The sequence below is a fragment of the Carassius carassius genome, unplaced genomic scaffold (genome assembly GCF_963082965.1).
Source record: "Carassius carassius unplaced genomic scaffold, fCarCar2.1 SCAFFOLD_57, whole genome shotgun sequence".
Classification (NCBI taxonomy): Eukaryota; Metazoa; Chordata; class Actinopteri; order Cypriniformes; family Cyprinidae; genus Carassius; species Carassius carassius.
In genome coordinates, this window is record NW_026775196.1 from 1,016,925 (window position 1) to 1,032,500 (window position 15,576).

Consider the following 15,576-nt stretch of genomic DNA (forward strand, 5'->3'; position numbering starts at 1 on the left):
CCTCTCTTTGCAGCAGCTTTTGCTTACGGCCATACCAACCTGGCTATGCCTGATCTCGTCTGATCTCGGAAGCTAAGCAGGTTTGGGCTTGGTTAGTACTTGGATGGGAGACCGCCTGGGAATACCAGGTGCTGTAAGCTTTTTGGAAAATTTTCATTAGTTATGTAATAATCTTGAAAAAAAAAAAAAAGAGTCAATGCCAGATCTCTGAATCTTAGAATGTTTGGTTCTGGTTATTACTTGGATGGGAGACTGCCTGAGAATAATACCAGGTGCTGTAAGCTTTTGGGTTTTCTTCCCTACTTATATATTGAACTGGAGATTAGAGTGGCTGATCTTTAAATAGCCCTCTCTCTGCAGCAGCCTTCGCTTACGGCCATACCTGGCTATGCCTGGTTAGTACTTGGATGGGAAACCGCCTGGGAATACCAGGTGCTGAAAGCTTTTTGGAAATTTTTCAAATTTTTTTACTTTTTGGAAATTTTTCACTAATTATATAATAATCGTGCAAAAAAAAAAAAAAAAAAAAAAATAGAGTCAATGCCCGATGTCTGAATCTTAGCATGTTTGGTTCTGGTTACTACTTGGATGGGAGACCGCCTGGGATTGCCAGGTGCTGTAAGCTTTAGGGTTTTCGTCCCTATTTATATAATGTACTGGAGATTACAGTGGCTGATCTTTAATTAGCCCTCTCTTTGCAGCAGCTTTCGCTTACGGCCATACCAACCTGGCTATGCCCGATCTCGTCTGATCTCGGAAGCTAAGCAGGTTTGGGCCTGGTTAGTACTTGGATGGGAGACCGCCTGGGAATACCAGGTGCTGTAAGCTTTTTGGAAAATTTTCATTAGTTATGTAATAATCTTGAAAAAAAAAAAAGAGTCAATGCCAGATCTCTGAATCTTAGAATGTTTGGTTCTGGTTATTACTTGGATGGGAGACTGCCTGAGAATAATACCAGGTGCTGTAAGCTTTTGGGTTTTCTTCCCTACTTATATATTGAACTGGAGATTAGAGTGGCTGATCTTTAAATAGCCCTCTCTCTTCAGCAGCCTTCGCTTACGGCCATACCTGGCTATGCCTGTTTAGTACTTGGATGGGAAACCGCCTGGGAATACCAGGTGCTGAAAGCTTTTTGGAAATTTTTCAAATTTTTTTACTTTTTGGAATTTTTTCACTAATTATATAATAATCGTGCAAAAAAAAAAAAAAAGAGTCAATGCCCGATGTCTGAATCTTAGCATGTTTGGTTCTGGTTACTACTTGGATGGGAGACTGCCTGGGATTGCCAGGTGCTGTAAGCTTTAGGGTTTTCGTCCCTATTTATATAATGTACTGGAGATTACAGTGGCTGATCTTTAATTAGCCCTCTCTTTGCAGCAGCTTTCGCTTACGGCCATACCAACCTGGCTATGCCCGATCTCGTCTGATCTCGGAAGCTAAGCAGGTTTGGGCCTGGTTAGTACTTGGATGGGAGACCGCCTGGGAATACCAGGTGCTGTAAGCTTTTGGGTTTTATTCCGAACTTATATAATGAACTGGAGATTACAGTGGCTGATCTTTAATTAGCCCTCTCTTTGCAGCAGCTTTCGCTTACGGCCATACCAACCTGGCTATGCCCGATCTCGTCTGATCTCGGAAGCTAAGCAGGTTTGGGCCTGGTTAGTACTTGGATGGGAGACCGCCTGGGAATACCAGGTGCTGTAAGCTTTTTGGAAAATTTTCATTAGTTATGTAATAATCTTGAAAAAAAAAAAAAAGAGTCAATGCCAGATCTCTGAATCTTAGAATGTTTGGTTCTGGTTATTACTTGGATGGGAGACTGCCTGAGAATAATACCAGGTGCTGTAAGCTTTTGGGTTTTCTTCCCTACTTATATATTGAACTGGAGATTAGAGTGGCTGATCTTTAAATAGCCCTCTCTCTTCAGCAGCCTTCGCTTACGGCCATACCTGGCTATGCCTGTTTAGTACTTGGATGGGAAACCGCCTGGGAATACCAGGTGCTGAAAGCTTTTTGGAAATTTTTCAAATTTTTTTACTTTTTGGAATTTTTTCACTAATTATATAATAATCGTGCAAAAAAAAAAAAAAAGAGTCAATGCCCGATGTCTGAATCTTAGCATGTTTGGTTCTGGTTACTACTTGGATGGGAGACTGCCTGGGATTGCCAGGTGCTGTAAGCTTTAGGGTTTTCGTCCCTATTTATATAATGTACTGGAGATTACAGTGGCTGATCTTTAATTAGCCCTCTCTTTGCAGCAGCTTTCGCTTACGGCCATACCAACCTGGCTATGCCCGATCTCGTCTGATCTCGGAAGCTAAGCAGGTTTGGGCCTGGTTAGTACTTGGATGGGAGACCGCCTGGGAATACCAGGTGCTGTAAGCTTTTGGGTTTTATTCCGAATTTATATAATGAACTGGAGATTACAGTGGCTGATCTTTAATTAGCCCTCTCTTTGCAGCAGCTTTCGCTTACGGCCATACCAACCTGGCTATGCCCGATCTCGTCTGATCTCGGAAGCTAAGCAGGTTTGGGCCTGGTTAGTACTTGGATGGGAGACCGCCTGGGAATACCAGGTGCTGTAAGCTTTTTGGAAAATTTTCATTAGTTATGTAATAATCTTGAAAAAAAAAAAAGAGTCAATGCCAGATCTCTGAATCTTAGAATGTTTGGTTCTGGTTATTACTTGGATGGGAGACTGCCTGAGAATAATACCAGGTGCTGTAAGCTTTTGGGTTTTCTTCCCTACTTATATATTGAACTGGAGATTAGAGTGGCTGATCTTTAAATAGCCCTCTCTCTTCAGCAGCCTTCGCTTACGGCCATACCTGGCTATGCCTGTTTAGTACTTGGATGGGAAACCGCCTGGGAATACCAGGTGCTGAAAGCTTTTTGGAAATTTTTCAAATTTTTTTACTTTTTGGAATTTTTTCACTAATTATATAATAATCGTGCAAAAAAAAAAAAAAAAAAAAAAAAGAGTCAATGCCCGATGTCTGAATCTTAGCATGTTTGGTTCTGGTTACTACTTGGATGGGAGACTGCCTGGGATTGCCAGGTGCTGTAAGCTTTAGGGTTTTCGTCCCTATTTATATAATGTACTGGAGATTACAGTGGCTGATCTTTAATTAGCCCTCTCTTTGCAGCAGCTTTCGCTTACGGCCATACCAACCTGGCTATGCCCGATCTCGTCTGATCTCGGAAGCTAAGCAGGTTTGGACCTGGTTAGTACTTGGATGGGAGACCGCCTGGGAATACCAGGTGCTGTAAGCTTTTGGGTTTTATTCCGAACTTATATAATGAACTGGAGATTAGAGTGTCTGATCTTTAAATAGCCCTCTCTTCGCAGCAGGTTTCGCTTACGGCCATACCAACCTGGCTATGCCTGATCTCGTCTGATCTCGGAAGCTAAGCAGGTTTGGGCTTGGTTAGTACTTGGATGGGAGACCGCCTGGGAATACCAGGTGCTGTAAGCTTTTTGGAAAATTTTCATTAGTTATGTAATAATCTTGAAAAAAAAAAAAAAAGAGTCAATGCCAGATCTCTGAATCTTAGAATGTTTGGTTCTGGTTATTACTTGGATGGGAGACTGCCTGAGAATAATACCAGGTGCTGTAAGCTTTTGGGTTTTCTTCCCTACTTATATATTGAACTGGAGATTAGAGTGGCTGATCTTTAAATAGCCCTCTCTCTGCAGCAGCCTTCGCTTACGGCCATACCTGGCTATGCCTGTTTAGTACTTGGATGGGAAACCGCCTGGGAATACCAGGTGCTGAAAGCTTTTTGGAAATTTTTCAAATTTTTTTACTTTTTGGAATTTTTTCACTAATTATATAATAATCGTGCAAAAAAAAAAAAAGAGTCAATGCCCGATGTCTGAATCTTAGCATGTTTGGTTCTGGTTACTACTTGGATGGGAGACTGCCTGGGATTGCCAGGTGCTGTAAGCTTTAGGGTTTTCGTCCCTATTTATATAATGTACTGGAGATTACAGTGGCTGATCTTTAATTAGCCCTCTCTTTGCAGCAGCTTTCGCTTACGGCCATACCAACCTGGCTATGCCCGATCTCGTCTGATCTCGGAAGCTAAGCAGGTTTGGGCCTGGTTAGTACTTGGATGGGAGACCGCCTGGGAATACCAGATGCTGTAAGCTTTTGGGTTTTATTCCGAACTTATATAATGAACTGGAGATTACAGTGGCTGATCTTTAATTAGCCCTCTCTTTGCAGCAGCTTTCGCTTACGGCCATACCAACCTGGCTATGCCCGATCTCGTCTGATCTCGGAAGCTAAGCAGGTTTGGGCCTGGTTAGTACTTGGATGGGAGACCGCCTGGGAATACCAGGTGCTGTAAGCTTTTTGGAAAATTTTCATTAGTTATGTAATAATCTTGAAAAAAAAAAAAGAGTCAATGCCAGATCTCTGAATCTTAGAATGTTTGGTTCTGGTTATTACTTGGATGGGAGACTGCCTGAGAATAATACCAGGTGCTGTAAGCTTTTGGGTTTTCTTCCCTACGTATATATTGAACTGGAGATTAGAGTGGCTGATCTTTAAATAGCCCTCTCTCTTCAGCAGCCTTCGCTTACGGCCATACCTGGCTATGCCTGTTTAGTACTTGGATGGGAAACCGCCTGGGAATACCAGGTGCTGAAAGCTTTTTGGAAATTTTTCAATTTTTTTTACTTTTTGGAATTTTTTCACTAATTATATAATAATCGTGCAAAAAAAAAAAAAGAGTCAATGCCCGATGTCTGAATCTTAGCATGTTTGGTTCTGGTTACTACTTGGATGGGAGACTGCCTGGGATTGCCAGGTGCTTTAAGCTTTAGGGTTTTCGTCCCTATTTGTATAATGTACTGGAGATTACAGTGGCTGATCTTTAATTAGCCCTCTCTTTGCAGCAGCTTTCGCTTACGGCCATACCAACCTGGCTATGCCCGATCTCGTCTGATCTCGGAAGCTAAGCAGGTTTGGGCCTGGTTAGTACTTGGATGGGAGACCGCCTGGGAATACCAGGTGCTGTAAGCTTTTGGGTTTTATTCCGAACTTATATAATGAACTGGAGATTAGAGTGTCTGATCTTTAAATAGCCCTCTCTTTGCAGCAGGTTTCGCTTACGGCCATACCAACCTGGCTATGCCTGATCTCGTCTGATCTCGGAAGCTAAGCAGGTTTGGGCTTGGTTAGTACTTGGATGGGAGACCGCCTGGGAATACCAGGTGCTGTAAGCTTTTTGGAAAATTTTCATTAGTTATGTAATAATCTTGAAAAAAAAAAAAAAGAGTCAATGCCAGATCTCTGAATCTTAGAATGTTTGGTTCTGGTTATTACTTGGATGGGAGACTGCCTGAGAATAATACCAGGTGCTGTAAGCTTTTGGGTTTTCTTCCCTACGTATATATTGAACTGGAGATTAGAGTGGCTGATCTTTAAATAGCCCTCTCTCTTCAGCAGCCTTCGCTTACGGCCATACCTGGCTATGCCTGTTTAGTACTTGGATGGGAAACCGCCTGGGAATACCAGGTGCTGAAAGCTTTTTGGAAATTTTTCAATTTTTTTTACTTTTTGGAATTTTTTCACTAATTATATAATAATCGTGCAAAAAAAAAAAAAAGAGTCAATGCCCGATGTCTGAATCTTAGCATGTTTGGTTCTGGTTACTACTTGGATGGGAGACTGCCTGGGATTGCCAGGTGCTTTAAGCTTTAGGGTTTTCGTCCCTATTTGTATAATGTACTGGAGATTACAGTGGCTGATCTTTAATTAGCCCTCTCTTTGCAGCAGCTTTCGCTTACGGCCATACCAACCTGGCTATGCCCGATCTCGTCTGATCTCGGAAGCTAAGCAGGTTTGGGCCTGGTTAGTACTTGGATGGGAGACCGCCTGGGAATACCAGGTGCTGTAAGCTTTTGGGTTTTATTCCGAACTTATATAATGAACTGGAGATTAGAGTGTCTGATCTTTAAATAGCCCTCTCTTTGCAGCAGGTTTCGCTTACGGCCATACCAACCTGGCTATGCCTGATCTCGTCTGATCTCGGAAGCTAAGCAGGTTTGGGCTTGGTTAGTACTTGGATGGGAGACCGCCTGGGAATACCAGGTGCTGTAAGCTTTTTGGAAAATTTTCATTAGTTATGTAATAATCTTGAAAAAAAAAAAAGAGTCAATGCCAGATCTCTGAATCTTAGAATGTTTGGTTCTGGTTATTACTTGGATGGGAGACTGCCTGAGAATAATACCAGGTGCTGTAAGCTTTTGGGTTTTCTTCCCTACTTATATATTGAACTGGAGATTAGAGTGGCTGATCTTTAAATAGCCCTCTCTCTTCAGCAGCCTTCGCTTACGGCCATACCTGGCTATGCCTGTTTAGTACTTGGATGGGAAACCGCCTGGGAATACCAGGTGCTGAAAGCTTTTTGGAAATTTTTCAAATTTTTTTACTTTTTGGAATTTTTTCACTAATTATATAATAATCGTGCAAAAAAAAAAAAAAAAAAAAAAAAAAAGAGTCAATGCCCGATGTCTGAATCTTAGCATGTTTGGTTCTGGTTACTACTTGGATGGGAGACTGCCTGGGATTGCCAGGTGCTGTAAGCTTTAGGGTTTTCGTCCCTATTTATATAATGTACTGGAGATTACAGTGGCTGATCTTTAATTAGCCCTCTCTTTGCAGCAGCTTTCGCTTACGGCCATACCAACCTGGCTATGCCCGATCTCGTCTGATCTCGGAAGCTAAGCAGGTTTGGACCTGGTTAGTACTTGGATGGGAGACCGCCTCGGAATACCAGGTGCTGTAAGCTTTTGGGTTTTATTCCGAACTTATATAATGAACTGGAGATTAGAGTGTCTGATCTTTAAATAGCCCTCTCTTTGCAGCAGGTTTCGCTTACGGCCATACCAACCTGGCTATGCCTGATCTCGTCTGATCTCGGAAGCTAAGCAGGTTTGGGCTTGGTTAGTACTTGGATGGGAGACCGCCTGGGAATACCAGGTGCTGTAAGCTTTTTGGAAAATTTTCATTAGTTATGTAATAATCTTGAAAAAAAAAAAAGAGTCAATGCCAGATCTCTGAATCTTAGAATGTTTGGTTCTGGTTATTACTTGGATGGGAGACTGCCTGAGAATAATACCAGGTGCTGTAAGCTTTTGGGTTTTCTTCCCTACTTATATATTGAACTGGAGATTAGAGTGGCTGATCTTTAAATAGCCCTCTCTCTTCAGCAGCCTTCGCTTACGGCTATACCTGGCTATGCCTGTTTAGTACTTGGATGGGAAACCGCCTGGGAATACCAGGTGCTGAAAGCTTTTTGGAAATTTTTCAAATTTTTTTACTTTTTGGAATTTTTTCACTAATTATATAATAATCGTGCAAAAAAAAAAAAAAAGAGTCAATGCCCGATGTCTGAATCTTAGCATGTTTGGTTCTGGTTACTACTTGGATGGGAGACTGCCTGGGATTGCCAGGTGCTGTAAGCTTTAGGGTTTTCGTCCCTATTTATATAATGTACTGGAGATTACAGTGGCTGATCTTTAATTAGCCCTCTCTTTGCAGCAGCTTTCGCTTACGGCCATACCAACCTGGCTATGCCCGATCTCGTCTGATCTCGGAAGCTAAGCAGGTTTGGGCCTGGTTAGTACTTGGATGGGAGACCGCCTGGGAATACCAGGTGCTGTAAGCTTTTGGGTTTTATTCCGAACTTATATAATGAACTGGAGATTAGAGTGTCTGATCTTTAAATAGCCCTCTCTTTGCAGCAGGTTTCGCTTACGGCCATACCAACCTGGCTATGCCTGATCTCGTCTGATCTCGGAAGCTAAGCAGGTTTGGGCTTGGTTAGTACTTGGATGGGAGACCGCCTGGGAATACCAGGTGCTGTAAGCTTTTTGGAAAATTTTCATTAGTTATGTAATAATCTTGAAAAAAAAAAAAAAAAGAGTCAATGCCAGATCTCTGAATCTTAGAATGTTTGGTTCTGGTTATTACTTGGATGGGAGACTGCCTGAGAATAATACCAGGTGCTGTAAGCTTTTGGGTTTTCTTCCCTACTTATATATTGAACTGGAGATTAGAGTGGCTGATCTTTAAATAGCCCTCTCTCTGCAGCAGCCTTCGCTTACGGCCATACCTGGCTATGCCTGGTTAGTACTTGGATGGGAAACCGCCTGGGAATACCAGGTGCTGAAAGCTTTTTGGAAATTTTTCAAATTTTTTTACTTTTTGGAAATTTTTCACTAATTATATAATAATCGTGCAAAAAAAAAAAAAAAAAAAAAAAAAGAGTCAATGCCCGATGTCTGAATCTTAGCATGTTTGGTTCTGGTTACTACTTGGATGGGAGACCGCCTGGGATTGCCAGGTGCTGTAAGCTTTAGGGTTTTCGTCCCTATTTATATAATGTACTGGAGATTACAGTGGCTGATCTTTAATTAGCCCTCTCTTTGCAGCAGCTTTCGCTTACGGCCATACCAACCTGGCTATGCCCGATCTCGTCTGATCTCGGAAGCTAAGCAGGTTTGGGCCTGGTTAGTACTTGGATGGGAGACCGCCTGGGAATACCAGGTGCTGTAAGCTTTTTGGAAAATTTTCATTAGTTATGTAATAATCTTGAAAAAAAAAAAAAGAGTCAATGCCAGATCTCTGAATCTTAGAATGTTTGGTTCTGGTTATTACTTGGATGGGAGACTGCCTGAGAATAATACCAGGTGCTGTAAGCTTTTGGGTTTTCTTCCCTACTTATATATTGAACTGGAGATTAGAGTGGCTGATCTTTAAATAGCCCTCTCTCTTCAGCAGCCTTCGCTTACGGCCATACCTGGCTATGCCTGTTTAGTACTTGGATGGGAAACCGCCTGGGAATACCAGGTGCTGAAAGCTTTTTGGAAATTTTTCAAATTTTTTTACTTTTTGGAATTTTTTCACTAATTATATAATAATCGTGCAAAAAAAAAAAAAAAGAGTCAATGCCCGATGTCTGAATCTTAGCATGTTTGGTTCTGGTTACTACTTGGATGGGAGACTGCCTGGGATTGCCAGGTGCTGTAAGCTTTAGGGTTTTCGTCCCTATTTATATAATGTACTGGAGATTACAGTGGCTGATCTTTAATTAGCCCTCTCTTTGCAGCAGCTTTCGCTTACGGCCATACCAACCTGGCTATGCCCGATCTCGTCTGATCTCGGAAGCTAAGCAGGTTTGGGCCTGGTTAGTACTTGGATGGGAGACCGCCTGGGAATACCAGGTGCTGTAAGCTTTTGGGTTTTATTCCGAACTTATATAATGAACTGGAGATTAGAGTGTCTGATCTTTAAATAGCCCTCTCTTTGCAGCAGGTTTCGCTTACGGCCATACCAACCTGGCTATGCCTGATCTCGTCTGATCTCGGAAGCTAAGCAGGTTTGGGCTTGGTTAGTACTTGGATGGGAGACCGCCTGGGAATACCAGGTGCTGTAAGCTTTTTGGAAAATTTTCATTAGTTATGTAATAATCTTGAAAAAAAAAAAAAAAGAGTCAATGCCAGATCTCTGAATCTTAGAATGTTTGGTTCTGGTTATTACTTGGATGGGAGACTGCCTGAGAATAATACCAGGTGCTGTAAGCTTTAGGGTTTTCGTCCCTATTTATATAATGTACTGGAGATTACAGTGGCTGATCTTTAATTAGCCCTCTCTTTGCAGCAGCTTTCGCTTACGGCCATACCAACCTGGCTATGCCCGATCTCGTCTGATCTCGGAAGCTAAGCAGGTTTGGGCCTGGTTAGTACTTGGATGGGAGACCGCCTGGGAATACCAGGTGCTGTAAGCTTTTTGGAAAATTTTCATTAGTTATGTAATAATCTTGAAAAAAAAAAAAAGAGTCAATGCCAGATCTCTGAATCTTAGAATGTTTGGTTCTGGTTATTACTTGGATGGGAGACTGCCTGAGAATAATACCAGGTGCTGTAAGCTTTTGGGTTTTCTTCCCTACTTATATATTGAACTGGAGATTAGAGTGGCTGATCTTTAAATAGCCCTCTCTCTTCAGCAGCCTTCGCTTACGGCCATACCTGGCTATGCCTGTTTAGTACTTGGATGGGAAACCGCCTGGGAATACCAGGTGCTGAAAGCTTTTTGGAAATTTTTCAAATTTTTTTACTTTTTGGAATTTTTTCACTAATTATATAATAATCGTGCAAAAAAAAAAAAAAAGAGTCAATGCCCGATGTCTGAATCTTAGCATGTTTGGTTCTGGTTACTACTTGGATGGGAGACTGCCTGGGATTGCCAGGTGCTGTAAGCTTTAGGGTTTTCGTCCCTATTTATATAATGTACTGGAGATTACAGTGGCTGATCTTTAATTAGCCCTCTCTTTGCAGCAGCTTTCGCTTACGGCCATACCAACCTGGCTATGCCCGATCTCGTCTGATCTCGGAAGCTAAGCAGGTTTGGGCCTGGTTAGTACTTGGATGGGAGACCGCCTGGGAATACCAGGTGCTGTAAGCTTTTGGGTTTTATTCCGAACTTATATAATGAACTGGAGATTAGAGTGTCTGATCTTTAAATAGCCCTCTCTTTGCAGCAGGTTTCGCTTACGGCCATACCAACCTGGCTATGCCTGATCTCGTCTGATCTCGGAAGCTAAGCAGGTTTGGGCTTGGTTAGTACTTGGATGGGAGACCGCCTGGGAATACCAGGTGCTGTAAGCTTTTTGGAAAATTTTCATTAGTTATGTAATAATCTTGAAAAAAAAAAAAAAAGAGTCAATGCCAGATCTCTGAATCTTAGAATGTTTGGTTCTGGTTATTACTTGGATGGGAGACTGCCTGAGAATAATACCAGGTGCTGTAAGCTTTAGGGTTTTCGTCCCTATTTATATAATGTACTGGAGATTACAGTGGCTGATCTTTAATTAGCCCTCTCTTTGCAGCAGCTTTCGCTTACGGCCATACCAACCTGGCTATGCCCGATCTCGTCTGATCTCGGAAGCTAAGCAGGTTTGGGCCTGGTTAGTACTTGGATGGGAGACCGCCTGGGAATACCAGGTGCTGTAAGCTTTTTGGAAAATTTTCATTAGTTATGTAATAATCTTGAAAAAAAAAAAGAGTCAATGCCAGATCTCTGAATCTTAGAATGTTTGGTTCTGGTTATTACTTGGATGGGAGACTGCCTGAGAATAATACCAGGTGCTGTAAGCTTTTGGGTTTTCTTCCCTACTTATATATTGAACTGGAGATTAGAGTGGCTGATCTTTAAATAGCCCTCTCTCTGCAGCAGCCTTCGCTTACGGCCATACCTGGCTATGCCTGTTTAGTACTTGGATGGGAAACCGCCTGGGAATACCAGGTGCTGAAAGCTTTTTGGAAATGTTTCAAATTTTTTTACTTTTTGGAATTTTTTCACTAATTATATAATAATCGTGCAAAAAAAAAAAAAAGAGTCAATGCCCGATGTCTGAATCTTAGCATGTTTGGTTCTGGTTACTACTTGGATGGGAGACTGCCTGGGATTGCCAGGTGCTGTAAGCTTTAGGGTTTTCGTCCCTATTTATATAATGTACTGGAGATTACAGTGGCTGATCTTTAATTAGCCCTCTCTTTGCAGCAGCTTTCGCTTACGGCCATACCAACCTGGCTATGCCCGATCTCGTCTGATCTCGGAAGCTAAGCAGGTTTGGGCCTGGTTAGTACTTGGATGGGAGACCGCCTGGGAATACCAGGTGCTGTAAGCTTTTGGGTTTTATTCCAAACTTATATAATGAACTGGAGATTAGAGTGTCTGATCTTTAAATAGCCCTCTCTTTGCAGCAGGTTTCGCTTACGGCCATACCAACCTGGCTATGCCTGATCTCGTCTGATCTCGGAAGCTAAGCAGGTTTGGGCTTGGTTAGTACTTGGATGGGAGACCACCTGGGAATACCAGGTGCTGTAGGCTTTTGGGTTTTCTTCCCTACTTATATATTGAACTGGAGATTAGAGTGGCTGATCTTTAAATAGCCCTCTCTCTTCAGCAGCCTTCGCTTACGGCCATACCTGGCTATGCCTGTTTAGTACTTGGATGGGAAACCGCCTGGGAATACCAGGTGCTGAAAGCTTTTTGGAAATTTTTCAAATTTTTTTACTTTTTGGAATTTTTTCACTAATTATATAATAATCGTGCAAAAAAAAAAAAAAAGAGTCAATGCCCGATGTCTGAATCTTAGCATGTTTGGTTCTGGTTACTACTTGGATGGGAGACTGCCTGAGAATAATACCAGGTGCTGTAAGCTTTTGGGTTTTCTTCCCTACTTATATATTGAACTGGAGATTAGAGTGGCTGATCTTTAAATAGCCCTCTCTCTTCAGCAGCCTTCGCTTACGGCCATACCTGGCTATGCCTGTTTAATACTTGGATGGGAAACCGCCTGGGAATACCAGGTGCTGAAAGCTTTTTGGAAATTTTTCAATTTTTTTTACTTTTTGGAATTTTTTCACTAATTATATAATAATCGTGCAAAAAAAAAAAAAAAAAAGAGTCAATGCCCGATGTCTGAATCTTAGCATGTTTGGTTCTGGTTACTACTTGGATGGGAGACTGCCTGGGATTGCCAGGTGCTGTAAGCTTTAGGGTTTTCGTCGTTATTTATATAATGTACTGGAGATTACAGTGGCTGATCTTTAATTAGCCCTCTCTTTGCAGCAGCTTTCGCTTACGGCCATACCAACCTGGCTATGCCCGATCTCGTCTGATCTCGGAAGCTAAGCAGGTTTGGGCCTGGTTAGTACTTGGATGGGAGACCGCCTGGGAATACCAGGTGCTGTAAGCTTTTGGGTTTTATTCCGAACTTATATAATGAACTGGAGATTAGAGTGTCTGATCTTTAAATAGCCCTCTCTTTGCAGCAGGTTTCGCTTACGGCCATACCAACCTGGCTATGCCTGATCTCGTCTGATCTCGGAAGCTAAGCAGGTTTGGGCTTGGTTAGTACTTGGATGGGAGACCGCCTGGGAATACCAGGTGCTGTAAGCTTTTTGGAAAATTTTCATTAGTTATGTAATAATCTTGAAAAAAAAAAAAAAGAGTCAATGCCAGATCTCTGAATCTTAGAATGTTTGGTTCTGGTTATTACTTGGATGGGAGACTGCCGGAGAATAATACCAGGTGCTGTAAGCTTTAGGGTTTTCGTCCCTATTTATATAATGTACTGGAGATTACAGTGGCTGATCTTTAATTAGCCCTCTCTTTGCAGCAGCTTTCGCATACGGCCATACCAAACTGGCTATGCCCGATCTCGTCTGATCTCGGAAGCTAAGCAGGTTTGGGCCTGGTTAGTACTTGGATGGGAGACCGCGTGGGAATACCAGGTGCTGTAAGCTTTTTGGAAAATTTTCATTAGTTATGTAATAATCTTGAAAAAAAAAAAAAAAAGAGTCAATGCCAGATCTCTGAATCTTAGAATGTTTGGTTCTGGTTATTACTTGGATGGGAGACTGCCTGAGAATAATACCAGGTGCTGTAAGCTTTTGGGTTTTCTTCCCTACTTATATATTGAACTGGAGATTAGAGTGGCTGATCTTTAAATAGCCCTCTCTCTGCAGCAGCCTTCGCTTACGGCCATACCTGGCTATGCCTGTTTAGTACTTGGATGGGAAACCGCCTGGGAATACCAGGTGCTGAAAGCTTTTTGGAAATTTTTCAAATTTTTTTACTTTTTGGAATTTTTTCACTAATTATATAATAATCGTGCAAAAAAAAAAAAAAGAGTCAATGCCCGATGTCTGAATCTTAGCATGTTTGGTTCTGGTTACTACTTGGATGGGAGACTGCCTGGGATTGCCAGGTGCTGTAAGCTTTAGGGTTTTCGTCCCTATTTATATAATGTACTGGAGATTACAGTGGCTGATCTTTAATTAGCCCTCTCTTTGCAGCAGCTTTCGCTTACGGCCATACCAACCTGGCTATGCCTGATCTCGTCTGATCTCGGAAGCTAAGCAGGTTTGGGCCTGGTTAGTACTTGGATGGGAGACCGCCTGGGAATACCAGGTGCTGTAAGCTTTTGGGTTTTATTCCGAACTTATATAATGAACTGGAGATTAGAGTGTCTGATCTTTAAATAGCCCTCTCTTTGCAGCAGGTTTCGCTTACGGCCATACCAACCTGGCTATGCCTGATCTCGTCTGATCTCGGAAGCTAAGCAGGTTTGGGCTTGGTTAGTACTTGGATGGGAGACCGCCTGGGAATACCAGGTGCTGTAAGCTTTTTGGAAAATTTTCATTAGTTATGTAATAATCTTGAAAAAAAAAAAAAAAAGAGTCAATGCCAGATCTCTGAATCTTAGAATGTTTGGTTCTGGTTATTACTTGGATGGGAGACTGCCTGAGAATAATACCAGGTGCTGTAAGCTTTTGGGTTTTCTTCCCTACTTATATATTGAACTGGAGATTAGAGTGGCTGATCTTTAAATAGCCCTCTCTCTGCAGCAGCCTTCGCTTACGGCCATACCTGGCTATGCCTGTTTAGTACTTGGATGGGAAACCGCCTGGGAATACCAGGTGCTGAAAGCTTTTTGGAAATTTTTCAAATTTTTTTACTTTTTGGAAATTTTTCACTAATTATATAATAATCGTGCAAAAAAAAAAAAAAAAAAAAAAAAAGAGTCAATGCCCGATGTCTGAATCTTTGCATGTTTGGTTCTGGTTACTACTTGGATGGGAGACCGCCTGGGATTGCCAGGTGCTGTAAGCTTTAGGGTTTTCGTCCCTATTTATATAATGTACTGGAGATTACAGTGGCTGATCTTTAATTAGCCCTCTCTTTGCAGCAGCTTTCGCTTACGGCCATACCAACCTGGCTATGCCCGATCTCGTCTGATCTCGGAAGCTAAGCAGGTTTGGGCCTGGTTAGTACTTGGATGGGAGACCGCCTGGGAATACCAGGTGCTGTAAGCTTTTTGGAAAATTTTCATTAGTTATGTAATAATCTTGAAAAAAAAAAAAGAGTCAATGCCAGATCTCTGAATCTTAGAATGTTTGGTTCTGGTTATTACTTGGATGGGAGACTGCCTGAGAATAATACCAGGTGCTGTAAGCTTTTGGGTTTTCTTCCCTACTTATATATTGAACTGGAGATTAGAGTGGCTAATCTTTAAATAGCCCTCTCTCTTCAGCAGCCTTCGCTTACGGCCATACCTGGCTATGCCTGTTTAGTACTTGGATGGGAAACCGCCTGGGAATACCAGGTGCTGAAAGCTTTTTGGAAATTTTTCAAATTTTTTTACTTTTTGGAATTTTTTCACTAATTATATAATAATCGTGCAAAAAAAAAAAAAAAGAGTCAATGCCCGATGTCTGAATCTTAGCATGTTTGGTTCTGGTTACTACTTGGATGGGAGACTGCCTGGGATTGCCAGGTGCTGTAAGCTTTAGGGTTTTCGTCCCTATTTATATAATGTACTGGAGATTACAGTGGCTGATCTTTAATTAGCCCTCTCTTTGCAGCAGCTTTCGCTTACGGCCATACCAACCTGGCTATGCCCGATCTCGTCTGATCTCGGAAGCTAAGCAGGTTTGGGCCTGGTTAGTACTTGGATGGGAGACCGCCTGGGAATACCAGGTGCTGTAAGCTT

General features: G+C 42.1%; 34 non-coding genes across 34 annotated transcripts; all 34 read left to right on the plus strand.

Moving 5' to 3' along the window:
• The first annotated feature begins 21 nt into the window (after positions 1 to 21).
• LOC132138254 (5S ribosomal RNA) lies at positions 22 to 140 on the plus strand. The gene has a single exon (XR_009432556.1). It is a non-coding gene; the product is annotated as a 5S ribosomal RNA (ribosomal RNA).
• Positions 141 to 709: 569 nt separating this feature from the next.
• On the plus strand, positions 710 to 828 carry LOC132137589 (5S ribosomal RNA). Its single transcript, XR_009431915.1, has one exon. It is a non-coding gene; the product is annotated as a 5S ribosomal RNA (ribosomal RNA).
• Positions 829 to 1,385: 557 nt separating this feature from the next.
• On the plus strand, positions 1,386 to 1,504 carry LOC132137590 (5S ribosomal RNA). The gene has a single exon (XR_009431916.1). It is a non-coding gene; the product is annotated as a 5S ribosomal RNA (ribosomal RNA).
• Positions 1,505 to 1,588: 84 nt separating this feature from the next.
• LOC132137592 (5S ribosomal RNA) lies at positions 1,589 to 1,707 on the plus strand. Its single transcript, XR_009431917.1, has one exon. It is a non-coding gene; the product is annotated as a 5S ribosomal RNA (ribosomal RNA).
• A 559-nt stretch (positions 1,708 to 2,266) lies between these two features.
• Positions 2,267 to 2,385, plus strand: LOC132137593 (5S ribosomal RNA). Its single transcript, XR_009431918.1, has one exon. It is a non-coding gene; the product is annotated as a 5S ribosomal RNA (ribosomal RNA).
• Positions 2,386 to 2,469: 84 nt separating this feature from the next.
• Positions 2,470 to 2,588, plus strand: LOC132137594 (5S ribosomal RNA). Its single transcript, XR_009431919.1, has one exon. It is a non-coding gene; the product is annotated as a 5S ribosomal RNA (ribosomal RNA).
• Positions 2,589 to 3,154: 566 nt separating this feature from the next.
• Positions 3,155 to 3,273, plus strand: LOC132137786 (5S ribosomal RNA). Its single transcript, XR_009432108.1, has one exon. It is a non-coding gene; the product is annotated as a 5S ribosomal RNA (ribosomal RNA).
• An 84-nt stretch (positions 3,274 to 3,357) lies between these two features.
• LOC132138255 (5S ribosomal RNA) lies at positions 3,358 to 3,476 on the plus strand. Its single transcript, XR_009432557.1, has one exon. It is a non-coding gene; the product is annotated as a 5S ribosomal RNA (ribosomal RNA).
• A 558-nt stretch (positions 3,477 to 4,034) lies between these two features.
• On the plus strand, positions 4,035 to 4,153 carry LOC132138339 (5S ribosomal RNA). Its single transcript, XR_009432636.1, has one exon. It is a non-coding gene; the product is annotated as a 5S ribosomal RNA (ribosomal RNA).
• Positions 4,154 to 4,237: 84 nt separating this feature from the next.
• LOC132137595 (5S ribosomal RNA) lies at positions 4,238 to 4,356 on the plus strand. Its single transcript, XR_009431920.1, has one exon. It is a non-coding gene; the product is annotated as a 5S ribosomal RNA (ribosomal RNA).
• A 555-nt stretch (positions 4,357 to 4,911) lies between these two features.
• LOC132137596 (5S ribosomal RNA) lies at positions 4,912 to 5,030 on the plus strand. Its single transcript, XR_009431921.1, has one exon. It is a non-coding gene; the product is annotated as a 5S ribosomal RNA (ribosomal RNA).
• An 84-nt stretch (positions 5,031 to 5,114) lies between these two features.
• On the plus strand, positions 5,115 to 5,233 carry LOC132138256 (5S ribosomal RNA). Its single transcript, XR_009432558.1, has one exon. It is a non-coding gene; the product is annotated as a 5S ribosomal RNA (ribosomal RNA).
• Positions 5,234 to 5,791: 558 nt separating this feature from the next.
• Positions 5,792 to 5,910, plus strand: LOC132137597 (5S ribosomal RNA). The gene has a single exon (XR_009431922.1). It is a non-coding gene; the product is annotated as a 5S ribosomal RNA (ribosomal RNA).
• An 84-nt stretch (positions 5,911 to 5,994) lies between these two features.
• Positions 5,995 to 6,113, plus strand: LOC132138257 (5S ribosomal RNA). The gene has a single exon (XR_009432559.1). It is a non-coding gene; the product is annotated as a 5S ribosomal RNA (ribosomal RNA).
• A 569-nt stretch (positions 6,114 to 6,682) lies between these two features.
• LOC132138371 (5S ribosomal RNA) lies at positions 6,683 to 6,801 on the plus strand. Its single transcript, XR_009432666.1, has one exon. It is a non-coding gene; the product is annotated as a 5S ribosomal RNA (ribosomal RNA).
• An 84-nt stretch (positions 6,802 to 6,885) lies between these two features.
• On the plus strand, positions 6,886 to 7,004 carry LOC132138258 (5S ribosomal RNA). The gene has a single exon (XR_009432560.1). It is a non-coding gene; the product is annotated as a 5S ribosomal RNA (ribosomal RNA).
• Positions 7,005 to 7,561: 557 nt separating this feature from the next.
• Positions 7,562 to 7,680, plus strand: LOC132137598 (5S ribosomal RNA). The gene has a single exon (XR_009431923.1). It is a non-coding gene; the product is annotated as a 5S ribosomal RNA (ribosomal RNA).
• An 84-nt stretch (positions 7,681 to 7,764) lies between these two features.
• Positions 7,765 to 7,883, plus strand: LOC132138259 (5S ribosomal RNA). Its single transcript, XR_009432561.1, has one exon. It is a non-coding gene; the product is annotated as a 5S ribosomal RNA (ribosomal RNA).
• A 571-nt stretch (positions 7,884 to 8,454) lies between these two features.
• Positions 8,455 to 8,573, plus strand: LOC132137600 (5S ribosomal RNA). The gene has a single exon (XR_009431925.1). It is a non-coding gene; the product is annotated as a 5S ribosomal RNA (ribosomal RNA).
• Positions 8,574 to 9,131: 558 nt separating this feature from the next.
• On the plus strand, positions 9,132 to 9,250 carry LOC132137601 (5S ribosomal RNA). The gene has a single exon (XR_009431926.1). It is a non-coding gene; the product is annotated as a 5S ribosomal RNA (ribosomal RNA).
• Positions 9,251 to 9,334: 84 nt separating this feature from the next.
• On the plus strand, positions 9,335 to 9,453 carry LOC132138261 (5S ribosomal RNA). Its single transcript, XR_009432563.1, has one exon. It is a non-coding gene; the product is annotated as a 5S ribosomal RNA (ribosomal RNA).
• Positions 9,454 to 9,682: 229 nt separating this feature from the next.
• On the plus strand, positions 9,683 to 9,801 carry LOC132137602 (5S ribosomal RNA). Its single transcript, XR_009431927.1, has one exon. It is a non-coding gene; the product is annotated as a 5S ribosomal RNA (ribosomal RNA).
• Positions 9,802 to 10,359: 558 nt separating this feature from the next.
• On the plus strand, positions 10,360 to 10,478 carry LOC132137603 (5S ribosomal RNA). The gene has a single exon (XR_009431928.1). It is a non-coding gene; the product is annotated as a 5S ribosomal RNA (ribosomal RNA).
• An 84-nt stretch (positions 10,479 to 10,562) lies between these two features.
• LOC132138262 (5S ribosomal RNA) lies at positions 10,563 to 10,681 on the plus strand. The gene has a single exon (XR_009432564.1). It is a non-coding gene; the product is annotated as a 5S ribosomal RNA (ribosomal RNA).
• Positions 10,682 to 10,910: 229 nt separating this feature from the next.
• LOC132137604 (5S ribosomal RNA) lies at positions 10,911 to 11,029 on the plus strand. Its single transcript, XR_009431929.1, has one exon. It is a non-coding gene; the product is annotated as a 5S ribosomal RNA (ribosomal RNA).
• Positions 11,030 to 11,584: 555 nt separating this feature from the next.
• LOC132137605 (5S ribosomal RNA) lies at positions 11,585 to 11,703 on the plus strand. Its single transcript, XR_009431930.1, has one exon. It is a non-coding gene; the product is annotated as a 5S ribosomal RNA (ribosomal RNA).
• Positions 11,704 to 11,787: 84 nt separating this feature from the next.
• On the plus strand, positions 11,788 to 11,906 carry LOC132138434 (5S ribosomal RNA). The gene has a single exon (XR_009432726.1). It is a non-coding gene; the product is annotated as a 5S ribosomal RNA (ribosomal RNA).
• Positions 11,907 to 12,658: 752 nt separating this feature from the next.
• Positions 12,659 to 12,777, plus strand: LOC132137606 (5S ribosomal RNA). Its single transcript, XR_009431931.1, has one exon. It is a non-coding gene; the product is annotated as a 5S ribosomal RNA (ribosomal RNA).
• An 84-nt stretch (positions 12,778 to 12,861) lies between these two features.
• On the plus strand, positions 12,862 to 12,980 carry LOC132138263 (5S ribosomal RNA). The gene has a single exon (XR_009432565.1). It is a non-coding gene; the product is annotated as a 5S ribosomal RNA (ribosomal RNA).
• Positions 12,981 to 13,208: 228 nt separating this feature from the next.
• Positions 13,209 to 13,327, plus strand: LOC132138601 (5S ribosomal RNA). Its single transcript, XR_009432887.1, has one exon. It is a non-coding gene; the product is annotated as a 5S ribosomal RNA (ribosomal RNA).
• A 560-nt stretch (positions 13,328 to 13,887) lies between these two features.
• On the plus strand, positions 13,888 to 14,006 carry LOC132137808 (5S ribosomal RNA). The gene has a single exon (XR_009432129.1). It is a non-coding gene; the product is annotated as a 5S ribosomal RNA (ribosomal RNA).
• An 84-nt stretch (positions 14,007 to 14,090) lies between these two features.
• Positions 14,091 to 14,209, plus strand: LOC132138264 (5S ribosomal RNA). Its single transcript, XR_009432566.1, has one exon. It is a non-coding gene; the product is annotated as a 5S ribosomal RNA (ribosomal RNA).
• A 571-nt stretch (positions 14,210 to 14,780) lies between these two features.
• On the plus strand, positions 14,781 to 14,899 carry LOC132137607 (5S ribosomal RNA). Its single transcript, XR_009431932.1, has one exon. It is a non-coding gene; the product is annotated as a 5S ribosomal RNA (ribosomal RNA).
• A 557-nt stretch (positions 14,900 to 15,456) lies between these two features.
• LOC132137608 (5S ribosomal RNA) lies at positions 15,457 to 15,575 on the plus strand. The gene has a single exon (XR_009431933.1). It is a non-coding gene; the product is annotated as a 5S ribosomal RNA (ribosomal RNA).
• The last annotated feature ends 1 nt before the right edge of the window (position 15,576 follows it).